Here is a 15,821-nt window from a genome sequence, read left to right as displayed (position 1 = left end):
TAAAAGTATCCAAACCTTTAAAATTAATTTTCCATTAATGAGAAAAGTATCACAAAATGCCACTTACATAAAAATTATTATCATCAAATAGTAATGGTTTCTTTTTTTTTTTTTTTTTTCCAAATACCTAAGCTTCCATGATACCTTGAGAGAAGAGGATAGCTATCGTCCTCTAGAGCTAAGGATGTTAATGAGTAGAGGCTAAGACATCAAAAACATAAATTAATTTTTATTTTAATCAAGTAAATAAAGTTAATGTAAAATAAATGTCCCCGAGAAGATCACAATAGGCTCTCTTGTGTAAACACTACTGACAACATCCCACTGAGAGCAGAATCAGCCTCCCTAAAGTATCAACCGATATAAGATCATTCTGGGAAAATCACTGGGCTTTTCAGAGATGAAGAGTCAGATAAACACCACAGTAGGGATCTGTGCAAGCATAAGAGATTGTAAATGGAGGCATTGCTGGGAAAGATGCTCTAATATTGTCTACTTGATTAAACTGCTCAGCACTTTCATTGTGCCTTGAGGCTTACACATAATTGTATGCCATCATTGAAACATCACAGTGGTATTTGATATTTAGAATGTTGTTCAAAAAGAATGCAACTGATAAGAATCATTTTTAGACTTTTGCATTCTCTTATGAAGTGCTTTCTAATCAGGGAGTCATTTTATAGCTAGATCTCATAGATACAAAAGAAATTGGTCTCCTAATGGGGTGCTATAATTAAGTGTATGTATACACCTATATGTAACTGCTGCTCACTTTGGCTTTGCTTTTGCTAGTCTCTATTTTATTCTGCATTCTTGCCATAGAATCTTTGTCCTTTCTGAGTTCCTACTGTTCCTTTCATCTTTGCTGACAGTTATTTTCTCCCCTGAGAGCCATCAATGTTTACCGTACCTGGCTACACCTTGTGTCTTCCACTGATAAACAATAACTTAAACACCAATGTCAAGCAATGTCATTCAACACATCTGTTTTGTTAATGCAAATTGTGAGGCAAAGTGAACCCTACTTTCTGATCTCTTGTTGCATAACTACAGCAAGAGCAAAGCAAGAGGAACATGTCATGAACAGACAAACGATGTGTCCCTACCACAACATCAAGGAACACAGAACATCACTTAAAAAGTGTCCCCAGGTAAAAACAGCATGAAGTTTTGATTTTTAAATAAAATATTATACGTTTTATAATCTATAGATACCAAGATTCATACGAAAACATATTTTCATATGTAAAATCACTTTTAATCTCAAGTATTTATTTGATTTTGATGAAGTCTGATATTATTTCCTGACTTGGTGTTTGGAATGTAGGAAAGCAGTCCCAAAATTCAACTGGACATCAGTAACAGTGAATCTGAGATATTGCTTTTACACACAGATAAATCACTTTTAAATTCGAGTGCAGAACGAGATGAAATTGAAAACATAGAACAATTTTTCATAGCTTTCTCCAGCTTTCACCATTATTCTTCACCTCTTTCAAATTTAATTCCCTGTATGAGGAAATACAGTTGATAGAGTTTTGTAGCACAATGTACCTGAAATCATTCTTTCCCCTGCACCTGAGTGATTTTCGGTGTTACAGGTGTTTTGTTCAGATGTTTATATTCGATAGTCAGGTGGGGATGTTTAGGGTATGTATATACCAAGAAGAGTCATTCTAAAATTTGGGCTCAAAGTTCAAACTGGAGATTAGAATAATTTCCCAGTTGAAAAAATAGTCTCTGCTTTTGGTCACTGATCTTATAACAGATGTTACCATAAAATTATTGATTTCTTTTTCTGATCCTTTCAAAAGTTTTCAAACGTTGTATTGACTAATAGGCAATAGTGTTATTTACTAAATAATGAATTGTAGTCATAAAATAGGTTTTAAACCTAATGAGAATATGATATTAATGTTCACTGAAACAAATTTTTAATGCAAAGTTCTGTTTAATCACAGGCAAAACAATTTTGGATAGCTCCATTTTCTTCCAGTTATTTTTTAGCACAGAGGATGCTGTTTTCATCGAGCAGAATGATATATTAATGTTAAAGGGCATGGCCACATAGTCCCCACTTAGGGGAAAGCCAGGCTGCCAGAGCATTTTTAGTGCACACAAGAGGAATCTATCATGTCCCCAGACATCATTTCAGTAAGAATTCTGGCAATAAGGTGATTACAAGAATAACAATTTTCCACCTCTTTTCTTTATACCTCTTCCAAAGTAGAAATTCTTATCTTGAGAATTATCCATATAGTATCTCTTGGTGTAGATTAAAAAGTAAAGGTAATATCATAGTGAAGGTCAACTGAAATATGACTTTGAATCTTTCTTCAAGTTTCAAATTTTCATATTTGTTCTAATCTGATAGCAGTATCATCTTGAAGTTGGTAGTTGCTATTCAATGCCATGCATTTGACAGACAGACATACAGGTGTACATATTATATGAAATTGCCCAGGGGGCTCTGTACTGCAAATGCACTGGGTTTTTTTACACAAGCTTATATGACATTTACATAAAATTACTACTATTCATGTATTCACTTTTGAAACAGCAAAAGCAAATTGAGTGAAATAAAAGTCTTGTTCTGTACCTTTTTAAGGAGTTGTGACTGGAAAGAAGCCATCACCCGACATTCTGAAGTTCCTCTGCGCTTATCTCAGTGGGGAGAGAATGCAGCTACTTTCTGAAAATCAGATAAAAATTGATATATGTCACAATTTCCTCCATGTAGCTTGAAATGTTTTTACTTTATCAATTTATAAAGGGAATAGATCTAACACTAAAAGCAGGTTTTGATGTGGTGTCGGTTTTAAAGCATATGAGAAAACCATGGTTCAGAGATAGCTTAGGGACGGTTTTATGTAAAAGGGAGAGGAGGTGGCCCTTCTGGCTCCCTATAGACTTCTAGTTTCTTTCCCCCTCCTCCCACCGTGTGTGTGTGTGTGTGTGTGTGTGTGTATCTGTGTCTCTCAAACTTACTGAAGGCAGCTTCTCAGAGAGTAACAATAAATGTCTTTCTAGTCTCCTGTCTCAAACCACAAGGTCAATGGGGTACAATCAACCGTGGAAACAACTATGACATCTATGCCATGTATTGGGAGGGAAGAAAACTGATTATTTTCTGTGAAGTCAAAATTGTCATCCTAAAAATTGATCATAGTAAGCATGAGGGAGAGGCTAATTTTAATACAGTCTAACAGTCCAGTACCATGTGTTTTAATTAAATAGGTAGATAAATAGACTATTATTTTACATTTCCACAATATTATATTAATATTAATAAGTTAATAAGTCTCTATAAGAACTCTCATTAAGAATCTCACTTAGAACATTCACTAGGTTTGGACAATAAAGAATCTTAAATAATTCCATCAAGTAAAGGCCAAAAAAAGGTCTGTGAGTTTATAGAGTTTGTTTAAAAAAAAAAAAAAGAATGTGTGAACCATTGGGGCTATTTGAAATGGAACCCAAATATTTCCAACTAAAACTAAGTATTTATTTAAAAATAAATTTTAAACAATCAGTGTAATCAAATCTTAGAGGTTGCTGATTGCAGATGCCTTGGAAACATGAGGGTGTGTTGTGGTTAAATCTACAGCAATCTCTGCTCTTAGAAACCAAGACTGACAGTCTCCTGGGCTGGATATTATGTAATGATTTTCACTCCTTTTTTCAGTTTATGCAAAATGTGCAAACAACCAAATTATTCACCTTTTGTTAATTAGCTTGAAAAATGGTTAAAGAGCATCTTTATCAATTATTTTTTCTACAAAGCTGAGTGATAACACATTTTGTAGACTGACTTACAGAATGTACCATCACTTAAGTAGTTATCTTTAATTTTGGTTTTTAATCAATTTGCATGTTGAAATCCAGGAGAGAGGGAGATAAGCAATAGGCCAACTAACTGTATATGTATTGTAACATTAATGAATCACCATTGCCTTAAAATATATGGAACAGTATAGCAGGGTACAGAGAAGACTCCCCATGACGGTTATTTTTGGTACTATGGTTTTTCTCTTGCTGGGCTGCTGGAGTGAGCAGTCTGATAAAGCCAAGAGCAATGCTGTCACAGACACTGTAGGAACAGGAGGACATACACTACTGGAAGACATAGCACTTAGCTTTTTATCTACCGTTTACACTTCCTTTTGCACTAGAAGGGAGTATTTTAGGGTGAGCAAATATAGAGTGTGATAAGAAATCAACTTGGTTGTGAGACCTGTCTATTCGGAATCTAATCAAATAGGATTTTGAGTTAAGGTGGAAGTAAAATGACCTTTCCCACACTGCCCAAGGAACTCTGTCCTTGAATCAAGGTAATAAAAAAATGTTAGTTTCCTGTCAATAGAAATAAAGGCAAAAATATAATAGAAATCACACTCTTAGAACATCCTATAATTTTTGAAGCTATCTCTTAAGAATGATGCTCATATAATAATAGTTTATTTTATGGCTCTCAGTGATGTAAAGACTTCCAATGTCTAACTTCTATAAAACTCGACACTTTAGGAAACTGATATTTATTTTTTAAAGTGCCATTGTCTTATTTAATGGCTTGCTGCCTGAGCAACCTGTTATAATTTAGCTCTCCAATATTTATACAATTATGAGTCAAATGTCCAAACTAGCATAATTTAGTGGACATTACTTGAACTACATGGCCATATTCTGTAAAGTTTTCTGGAAACAAAGTCCTCTAACTTTCTTCCAATAATCTTTGCAGGGGGCCCTTCGTTTTAAGAATATAAATTTAGGGGGATACACATACACCAGCTTCAATCAATGTCAACTCCCCATATGATCACAATTAACTTATGGGTATATAGTCATTTTGAAAGATTCACCTATCAACAAAAACGACAAAATTCTCCTATCCCCAGGTGGGAAGCATGTTGAAAGGAGTACTGCAATGTTTGTACAGATTTATTTGCCAGTTATCTGTAACTATCTCAAATGTGAGGTACATGCGTACATGGGTCCTCCTTGGAACATAGGTTCTCAGAGAATAAAAGAATTTTACACAGTACTCAAGCTGTGAAGCTACTGAATAAATGTAAATTATTGGTGATTGTAAAGATGGTGAAGTAAGTGTGCTGACATTTTGAAAAGGTTAGCTTCCAATTTGAAATGGTACATAAGTAACTGCCTCGACAAAGAAGCAGAAATGTATTTGCTGCTTAGGAATCTGAATCAAAACTATGCGAATTCCTGTAGACATACACTGAAATTGGATAGACTGAGATATCGGAGCAACATCTCTTTGGAATGGTCTACCTTTGTAAAATAAGCCAGTGATGAGGGCTTATTTATTTATCCTCCCCAGCAGCTCAGCACCACACCACTCCAGTGTGTTTGAATCTAAGAAAATATTTATAATAATTTAGGAATATTTATCCTTAATATGCTGCCTTTAAGAAATTAACTAAGTATTCCTTTAAGTGATTTGTTCCACTTATTTATTCTTTACTTTACTTAAAAATATTTACTGAGAAGCAACCATTGTCTGGGCAGTGTTCTGGATGTATATACAACAGTTTTATTTCAAATATTGTGACCATATTGGCCCAGACTATATGACAGAGTAGATGCTCAAGATTATTTATTAAATAAATAATATGAATTCAAATTAAAATTTTACAGAATTTAACAATAATAGACTCTTGAAGATAGTAAAAGGCAAATTACTTTCTCAGCTACTATTCTATATAGAAAATATAGCAAAATTCTTTTATGAGCAGAAAAGGCATTTTAATTTCTTCGTGTAAATATCATCACCTATATTTTATTTTTCTCAAAATTTCCTTTTTTAAAATCCTTATACATATTTCATAGCTTTTACTATATTGTCTTTCATAGAAAATTATATTAATGAAGGAATCTTAAGAAGTTATCTTTTCCACTTCCTGAAAACCACCTACTTACTGAATACATTTTAAGCCAGTGAACTTCTAAAGACCCCTAAGCCATTATTATCTATGACTTCACCTCTGACTCACCTCTGCCCACACCCAAAAGCTTAATTTTCTTTTCTTTATAATAAACCTTTGTGGTTCAAAATGGTAGATAACTAGAAGACAGCAATTCATATTTGGAGAAGTTTAAATTTTGTCTTTGCTACCACAAGATAGAAATGAGATGATGTACAGCACGGTTATTAATCCTCTTGAATTACAAGAGAGCAATAACAGGTTGGTGCAGGTACCGTTTTATGTCTTAATAATGTAGGAACCTTCAGATGGGTGGTTCTCAATGTGCAGTTCCTGAAACCAAAAGTATCAACATCACTTGGGAACATTTTAGAAATTACCTCTGGGAATTGGACCCAGCGATCTCTTTTAAAACATCCTCCTAATGACTTTGATCCCCTGAAAATTTTGATAACCGATGTTCTACATTTTTGCATCTTATCTCCTTCCTTGATCTGCTGTTATCACTTGTTCTTCTAGTTTAAAAAATGATCAAACATAAATGTTAAAAAGAAGCCATTATTCTTCATTAGCAAACTATTTAAAATGCATTTTCAATCACTAAGTGGAAGTCTAGACACAAGATCACAGGGAGAGTAAGACAGGGTTTGGGTAGAATAAGTTCTGAAAAGGAGGTCACTAGAAAGTCCGGAGGGGTGCTATGCAGTTTCCGAAACAAAGGGAACCATCAATGGATGTCACCAAATTCTACAACAAAAAGTCATATATCATTAGAGATTTCAAGCACACAGGGGATCAATGTGTGGGACACACCTTCCGATTTGGGTTTTTCTTATAATATTCTGGGTCCTAATGTGAATGCAAAATGATACAACACTAGAAAAAGCTATTTCATTTAAGAAAGTTGGAATGATACACTACTGAAATTGGTGAAAGCATTCTGCTGGTTAATTAAGAAATAGAAAAGTCACAAATTCAGTCTCTTTTCTTTTTCTTTTTTTGTGGAATGTGTACCTCCAATGTTTGACAACAGTTTTCAGAGAACTAAACCCTGCCTTTCCCATCAATTCAGAGATCTGACAAGTATCTCCACAAAGAAACACCTGAATGCCAAATCAATATACCCTCTTTCTAGCCTGTTTTCCAAAAATGTGTGGTGGCAGCCTAGCATTACATTGTAGCAATGTAGCAGAGTGATTAAGAACAAAGGCTGTAGCCAAACTGACAGGATTTGATTTTTGGATCTACTTCAGCAGGTCTTTGAATACGGTAGTTTCTTTCAATGTTGTTTTGTTAGAAGGTTGAGGAGAAAAAAAATTCCCCTCCCGGCTGGCCCACCAACTATGTGCAGTTTGCATGTTCTCCCCATGTCCGTGTGGAGTTTCTCTGGGCACTTCAGTTCTCTCCCACATCCCAAAGATGTGCATGTTAGGTGAATCAGCATGTTAAATTGTCCCAGTGTGAGTGAGTGTGAGTGTGGGTGTATGCATGCGTGCGCCCTGCAATGGGATGGCGTCCTGTGCAGGGCTAGTTTCCTTCCGCCTTGTGCTCTGAGCCTCTGGAATAGGCTCCAGCCACCCCCCATCCTGAACTGATATAAGCAGGTAAAAATTATCATACTTATTTTTATTAATCTATCTTAAGTGTATGCATAGCTTACATTTATTTCAATGTTTAATATTAGAAGTGTTCTGGGTCTTTATTTAGAAGTTTGGTGATCTTTTTGTGACCAGAAATATGCCGTAGGAATCAACTTAACTCTTGTTTATGTCAATTAGCCTATGGTAAAATTGATTTTGTTACACGTTGTTTCACTTAAAGTTGTAGTTTCCAAGAACCTATCCATGATGTTAGGTGAGGATTTGCTCTACTTACTAGGTGTATGACCTTACGTAATTATTTCAATTCTGTGTGTCTCAGTTTTCTCATCTGTAAAATAAGAATTACTGCTTCTTAAGGGTTACTATTTTAATTAAAGAGTTAATATTTGTATTCTAACAAATATTAAAAATAAATATTTGTAAAAACTAACATGAAATATGGTAAGAATTATGAAAATGATTATTAATGAACATGTCCTATTAACATTTTGGTTACATTTCAAGAAAATATGTGTGAGCATATTCCTGTAGTTAAAAATAAAACTATATGTAAAATTCAAACATGTATGAAATATAAAATTCTTACATATAGCCTTGCTTTTATTAAGTATTCCTGACAATTTTTCCAGACAGCTTTTGTTAAGACAATGCAATTTACTCAACACATTATCTCCTCTGCAAAATGTACACATTGATTATGAAAAGAGCAAAGATTGAAGGTTTGCTTATAGTGTTAGGTTATTAAGTAATTAAATGTCTGATTTCTTTAAGTACTAAGTTTGACACTTGATATCTCTGACATGTTACTTCGAAACTTCTTGTTTTATGTTTATCGTACAGGTTCATGATCAGTCTTTCAAATGCACATTTGGGCTTGTGATCATCTTGCACATTTTTTATAGTAATTTTTGTGAGACCATGGATAAGTCAAAAATTCATGTTATTTTCAAATATGAGTCCTGTTCTGGAACCAATGCAGCGCAGAAAGCTCAAAATATCAATGAAGTGTTTGGAAAGGATGTGGCTAATAAACGCACAGTATGTCGTGGTTTGAGAAGCTCTGTTCTGGTGATTTTTATCTTGAAAATGACCATAATAATAAATGGGCAAAGGATATGAACAGAAACTTTTCAAAAAAAGACAGAATAATGGCCAACAAACATATAAAAAAGTGGTTTCAACATCTCTAATCATTAGGGAAATGCAAATCAAAGCTACAATGAGGTATCACCTAACTCCAGTGAGGATGGCTTTTATCAAAAAGTCCCAAATAACAAATGCTGGTGTGGATGTGGAGAGATAGGAACACTCTTACACTGCTGGTGGGACTGCAAATTAGTACAACCCCTGTGGAAAGTAATTTGGAGATAACCTCAAAGAGCTAAAAATAGAAATACCATTTGATCCAGCAATCCCACTACTAGGCATCTAGCCAAAGGAAAAAATAAGACATTCTGTAATAAAGACATCTGCACTCGAATGTTTATAACAGCACAATTCACAATTGCAAAGATGTGGAAACAACCCAAATGCCCATCAATACATAAGTGGATTAATAAAATGTGGTATATGTATACCATGGAATACTACTCAACTACAAAAAACAATGGTGATCTAGCACCTCTTATATTATCCTGGATAGTGATTGAGCCTATCCTTTGAAGTGAGGTATCACAAGGATGGAAAAGCATGCACCACATGTACTCGCCAACAAATTGGTAGTAACTGATCAACACTAAGGTGCTCACATAGTAGTACTACTCATTGGTTGCTGTTCAGGTAGAGGGGGTGGGGGGTTAAACCCTCAGTTAATGGGAACAGGGCACACTGTATGGGGGAAGCACACGCTTGTAGCCCTGGAGTGGGTGAGGCAAATACATTTCATGTAACCAAAATGTTTGTACCCCCATAATATCCTGAAACAAAAAAAATAATAAAAGTATTTAGATAAGAAAAAAAAAAAAAAGAAAGAAAGAAATTGAGCCACATGGCAACCTGAGACCAAGGTGGATAATGATGAGCTGATAGCTGTAGTGGAAGCAAATCCACCTCAACCTATGCGTGAATTAGCAGCAAGGTTTGACATTACTATTCCAACAATTGGACCATTTGAAACAAATCAGCAAGATAAAGACCTGGATAGATGGGTACTGCATGAATTAAACGAATGTCAGAAGAGAAATCATCTGGAAGCTTGTCTTTCTTTGCTGTCATGACATGAAGGTGAACCATTTCTATACTATATTGTTACATGTGAAGAAAAATGGATTCTTTTTGACAGTCACAGCATTCAGCACAATGGTTAGATAAAGATGAAGTGCTGAAACACAGTCCAAAACTGAGTATTCATCAAAAAAAAAGCTAATAGTGTCTCTTTGGTGGTCCAAGGCTGGTATTATCCACTACAGCTTCATGAAACCTGGTCAATCGATTGCAGCAGATATCTGTTGCAACCAATTCGATGAAATGATGAGGAACTTGTGATTAAGCAGCTGAGACTGGTCAGTAGAGACAGGCCTATCCTCTTGCAAGACAACACTGGATTACGTGTCACACAATGCTGCTCAAACTACTCAGAAGGTGGACTTTGAAATTCTCTATCATCCACTGTATTCACCAGACCTTGCAACAATTGACTACCACTTCTTCCAGGCTTCGGACCACTTCTTGCAAGGAAACATATTCAATTCTCAACAAGCCGTGGAAAACGGCTTTTGTGATTTCATTGCCACTTGTTCTCCAGGCTTCTTCATTGCTGGCATAAACAAGCTACCGTTAAGATGGCAAAACTGTGTCAATAGTTTAGGCACATACTTTGGTTAATTGTACTGCTTCTTGTTTGAGATATAATAAACTACACTTTGGATTTGAAATTGGACATTTCATAATTAATGACCTAATAATTACAATTAATAGGAGATAGGCCCAAGTGATTATTGTTAATGGACATGCAAATGAATTTATTACTGACAGGTCTTGGATTGCTAGTATACATCACTACAATGTCCATGGATAAAAAATTCATATTAAATAAATAAGTAGTCAAATGATGTGTGTTGTTTGTATAAATTATTGAGGTAGAGAGGTCTGATTTTTCTGATTTCAATAATCCATTTTCATGATAATCTAGAATCACCGAGAAAATGTTCGTGGAGGAAAGTATATTTTTAAAAAAAGCATCTATAAAAAGCTTTATTTAATGAAAATTTCTTTTCAGTGCCCATATCGAATAGTGTCCAAGGAAAATATAAGAAATATCATGATGCTATTATGTGACGTGGGATAAGGAGAGACTACTAATAGGTGGAACACAACCTATGTCTACACAAGGAAATGCTATCAGTATATCAGTATTGAATAAACTGATCATTCAACCTTTAATTTAACCTCCATTTCCCAACACAAAAACCCTGTTTCATTTTACAAATTTTCAAATGCCCATTTTACTTACTTTATGTGGTAACAGCCAAAAATTCTTAACCTTTTTTCCTGCATGAAAATGAACAACATGTAACAATGCATCCTGTCAAGTAATTTGCTGATCCACCTATAGGAGCTAGAGAAAAGTCACACCCTTTTGTCTTTCTCACTGATAATTTGAGTTACTCCCTGAAAGACTATCATCAATCATGCCTAGAGCAAGGCTCTAGTTATTCTTTTGCTATAGTTAAAGCATCGTCATTATAAAATAACCCTCTCTCTCTAGGGAATATATAGCAGTATCATTGCCAGAAAAATCCAGAATCAAAAGTCCACTGTCCCAGTAATGCAATATTGTCATTTATAGATGACAAAGAAAATACTGCTCTCTTCTCACTGTGATCTTCTCTCTTTGTTTTTGCATCTTCCTTCCCCTACTTTGTTTCCGAAAAATAAAAAAAAATTTAAAAACTTAAAATAAAGAAAGGCATATAGTTGAAAAAAATATATGATCTTCATGTTTAGACTATTTTATTATAAACATGAAATGATTAAACAGAAAACTTGGTATTGTTGAAACACAGAGAAGATGTAAAGACTTGAAAGAGTTCACTTTACGAACAGGTGCAAGGTAAAAGTTATTCTTTCCATTGAAAAGGAAAGTCTGTGAACTAGAAGATACCACCGAACACTGAAGAGAAGACATAACACTGAGGAAACTGGCAAAGAGGTAACATTCACAGAATGATCAGAGGAAAGAAACAAAAAGCAAAAGGACTAGATCTTAATTTGGAAAGAAGTTATTTGTAAAAAAGTTATTGGCTTTAGGCATTTTGAGAAAGCATTGGAGGAAGAAATACTAATCATTAATAGAATTAAGACTTTGTTATATAAAAATCTGAGCTTTGCACATGTACTGATGCAGAAATTAAGAATATCATGCGACTGGGAAATGATCAAGATGGTGATCAGAATACTAATTACAAAACCTTTATAATATATCAGACATTATGATAGGCAATTTACAGACATTAATTCAGTCCTCAAACAAGTGTTTAAGCTTATATTATATCCCCTTTTGCAGAAACTAGGGCTTACAATGGTGAGTGACCTGCCAAAGATCACCCAACCAGTCAGTTGTAGTGTCAGCACTAGGAACACATCTGCCTAACAGTAAAGTCAAAGCTCTTTTATCACCAAACAACAAAGGCAGTGTTTCATTGTAGAAGATCATGGACTATGAAAAAAATACATCACCAAAACTCAGACAATGAGATAAATAGATATTGACAGAATGAGAACAAAGACCACATTCTTTTTTTTTTACTGTATCTGCATAGGTATTTTCAGTATGTACATTGTAAGAAGAAACTGAAAGTTGATATAAGTGCCATCTATACTGTTCACAATTTATCAAACAAATAATTATATTTATATAAACAGTATACTATTCTCATTCCAGAAAGTTGATTTATGCATTCTTCATTAATCCTTTTGTTAATTTGAAAAGTCTTAAATTAAAGGTATGGTTTTATACAGCCACCTGGACCTTAAGAACACCAATTTACTCTTGCCCTAAAAATTCTGGTACACAGTGCAAACAGACAAATTCTATGATTTTGTAATGTTCTCTTATCAGGTTTGTAAAAGATGACCATAATTCGTTACCATTACAGAACACATTTTTTTAAACATTTCCAATGCCCTTTATTCCTTCATTCTAAAATACTTTCTTCTGTTTTTCTGAAAAAGTCTTTATTTTATCTTTATTTTTGGATATTTCCGCTAAGTATAGAACTGCAGATTCATTTTTTTCCTTCAGCACTTTAAAGAGTCATTATATTGTCTTCTAGCTTTCATTGTTTCTGGTATGAAGTATATGGTCATTCTTACCTTTATTCCTTTGTGTATGATGTATCTTTTCCCACTGGCTGCTTTTTTTAATTTCAAAGTATTGCAGGGTACAAATAATTTTGGTTACATGAATTGCTTTTATAATGCTTGAGTTGTGGTTGTAAGATTGCCCATCACCCAGATATTGTTCATTGTCAGAACACATATTTTATATGTTTTCAATTTCATTAAACTTATAAGTTCTTGAGGATAATCTATGTGTATCAAAGACAATCTTCATCAAAGATATTAAATGCTACCTAGAGATAATAAACTCACTTCTCTATTTCCCATCTGGAATGGTGCTAGCAACGCCACCATCCCCTGTGCTTCTCTTTCCCCCTTCAATTTTGACAGAAGAAAATAAACCCTGGACAGTGCTTATAGTAGCAGTCACCTTCACGAGGCAGTCAAGTAATAAAACAGGCTTTGTTTATTTTTTTTTTCTATGCCTTGTGCAATTTAAACCCAAGAGGAAAGCAGCAAGAAAAGTGACAGCGAAATATAGCAGAATTATCAGAGAAACATTCTCCATGGTCTTACATTCTCTTAGAATGTCATGAAATGTAGTATCAGTTATTCTTGCATCAAAACTGTATCAATATATTTACACTGGCCCTTGGGTGGCTTAAAATGGTCATTCATACTGAAAATTTTCTTTATTCTGATACTGGTGCTTTCTCCCTAAGTGCCTGCATCTTCATGTAAGCAAGAGACTTTCCTATCTCTTTGATTAGCTAGAGTGAGCAGGATTAGCCACCACTTTCCAAAATTAAAACAGAATTGATTTCTAAGCTGTACATTTTTAATTTCATTTTTATGCTCTCAAGTTTTGTCAGAGAAAAGAAAGCGTAATAAAATAGCCACCTATCTTCACTTGCATGCCAAATCAGATGGAGACTTCTCTCACCTGCCAGCTCCAAATTTTAGAATGATTAACCAGCTCTTCCTAATAATAATATTGGGAAACATTTGTTGGCCACTAACCATATGTCAGACATTGTGCTTTATTTTATTAATCCTTAAAACAACTATAAGGGGCAGGAACCATTATTATTCCAGTGTTACAGCTAAGGAAATGAGACTCAGAAATAAAACCACTTGCCTTGAAGTTTTGCCCAAGAACACACTGATAGTGAATTGTAATTGGAGCCAAGACAGTTTGTCACCAGGTGCATGTTCCCATCCACTCTGCTCGTCTTCCTCTCATTTAAAACTCTCTTTCCTACTGATTTCTAGGACATGGTTTGTTCATGGATCTCATCATACCTTTATGAAGCAAATTCTCTACCACTGGTTCTACTTCCTGTACCTGTCTATTAAAAACCATGATTACATTTTCATTACATCTCTTCACCACATATTCTAATGATCACATACTTCCATCAACAATCACCCATATTTCAAGATCTTCATATCTAGATATCTACGCCACCTCAATTCTCAGTTTCAAGATTAAATCCTGGTCGTCCTATATATCTTTTTAGCTATCTCCATGGACCTCAAAATAAACATATCCAAATCTGAGCTCATTTTATCCCTCCAACCATCTCTTGAATTCCCTATGTCATTCCTGGCTGCAGAGTTCTGCCGCTGCCCGCTCCTCAGCAGAAAAATTCTAAAAGTGAGGAGGTGCGCAGCAGGGGGTCAGCAGTGGGTGAAAGAACAAGGAAGCAAACCTTCACCTGTATTTACAGCTGCCCCCCATCCCTCACATTACTGTCTGAGCTCAGCTTCCCCCCGCAACCCCCAGCCTCTGTTCCATCTGTGGAAAAATTGTCTGCCGTGAGACTGGTCCCTGGTTCTGAAAAGGTTGGGGACTGTTGATTTATGGGATACTGTTAATAACATCTGCAATTCTAATGTGGCCTAATTGTACCCAATCTAGAAACCTAGGAATCATCTTAGACTTTGTCCTTTAGCTCACATACTTGTTTTCCACTTTTCCCATCCTCTTTATGACCAAACTCTCTTCACACTACTTCCCCGCATCTCTTTATGCCATCTCTTTCTGTGAATTAAGATTTTCTTCTTAGCAGTGCTCCTTAATCTCACTTAGGTGACTAAAACTTCCTGCTGTTTTTTCCCCTTGTTTCCATTCTCTGTCCTCTCTAATATGTATTAAGCTTCTAGAGTTACTTATCTCAAACAGATCTTAGCCACTTAAATACTGCAAAACATTCAGTCTCCTTAACAACTACAAGATTAAATCTAAGTTCCTAGGTTTGGCAAATAGAGCATTTACGGATGTCACTCTTCTTTATTTAATACACTTCCTTACCTGCTGCTCCTGCTCTTGAATCTGATACTTTAGGTGCATTGAATTGATATAAATTCTCCATGTGATCTCGTATTTCCATGTCCTGGCACACATTGCTGCACTGCTATACTCCTTTCCATCATTCTCTTTACCTAGGAATTCATTCATTATGAGTGATCATTATTGCATATGGTCATTCTGTATTGTTATTCCTTCCTTTGTGATCATTACACATATTACTGTTATAAGATTTCTCAAAATGAATTGCAATGATGTTCTTGTTTATATTACTGGATATAAAGTTCCTTCAAATCGTGGACTGTGATTCATCTTTCTTTAAGCAGTGTCTGAAAATGCCATAATAAGCACAAAATAAATATTTATTGAACAAATAAAGAAATAGCTGAGAAAAAGGTGGATGCGAAGTGTCATATGTTCTGGACTTCAATATATAGATGGGGACAAATTGAATCTATGTCAGTTCCACTGTCATAAATAACTAAAAATATATTTTGTTTACCACTGTTTAAAGTAACATAATACTTGCCTTTAATAACACGACTTTTATTCTAATTTTAATGCATATTCTTTAAATTAATTGAGAAGAACAACAAAATAAATATTTATTGAACAAATAAAGAAATAGCTGAGAAAAAGGTGGATGCGAAGTGTCATATGTTCTGGACTTCAATATATAGGCGGGGA

The sequence above is a fragment of the Propithecus coquereli genome, unplaced genomic scaffold (genome assembly GCF_000956105.1).
Source record: "Propithecus coquereli isolate 6110/MARCELLA unplaced genomic scaffold, Pcoq_1.0 Scaffold35, whole genome shotgun sequence".
NCBI classification, from domain to species: Eukaryota; Metazoa; Chordata; class Mammalia; order Primates; family Indriidae; genus Propithecus; species Propithecus coquereli.
This window is presented reverse-complemented; position numbering follows the sequence as displayed.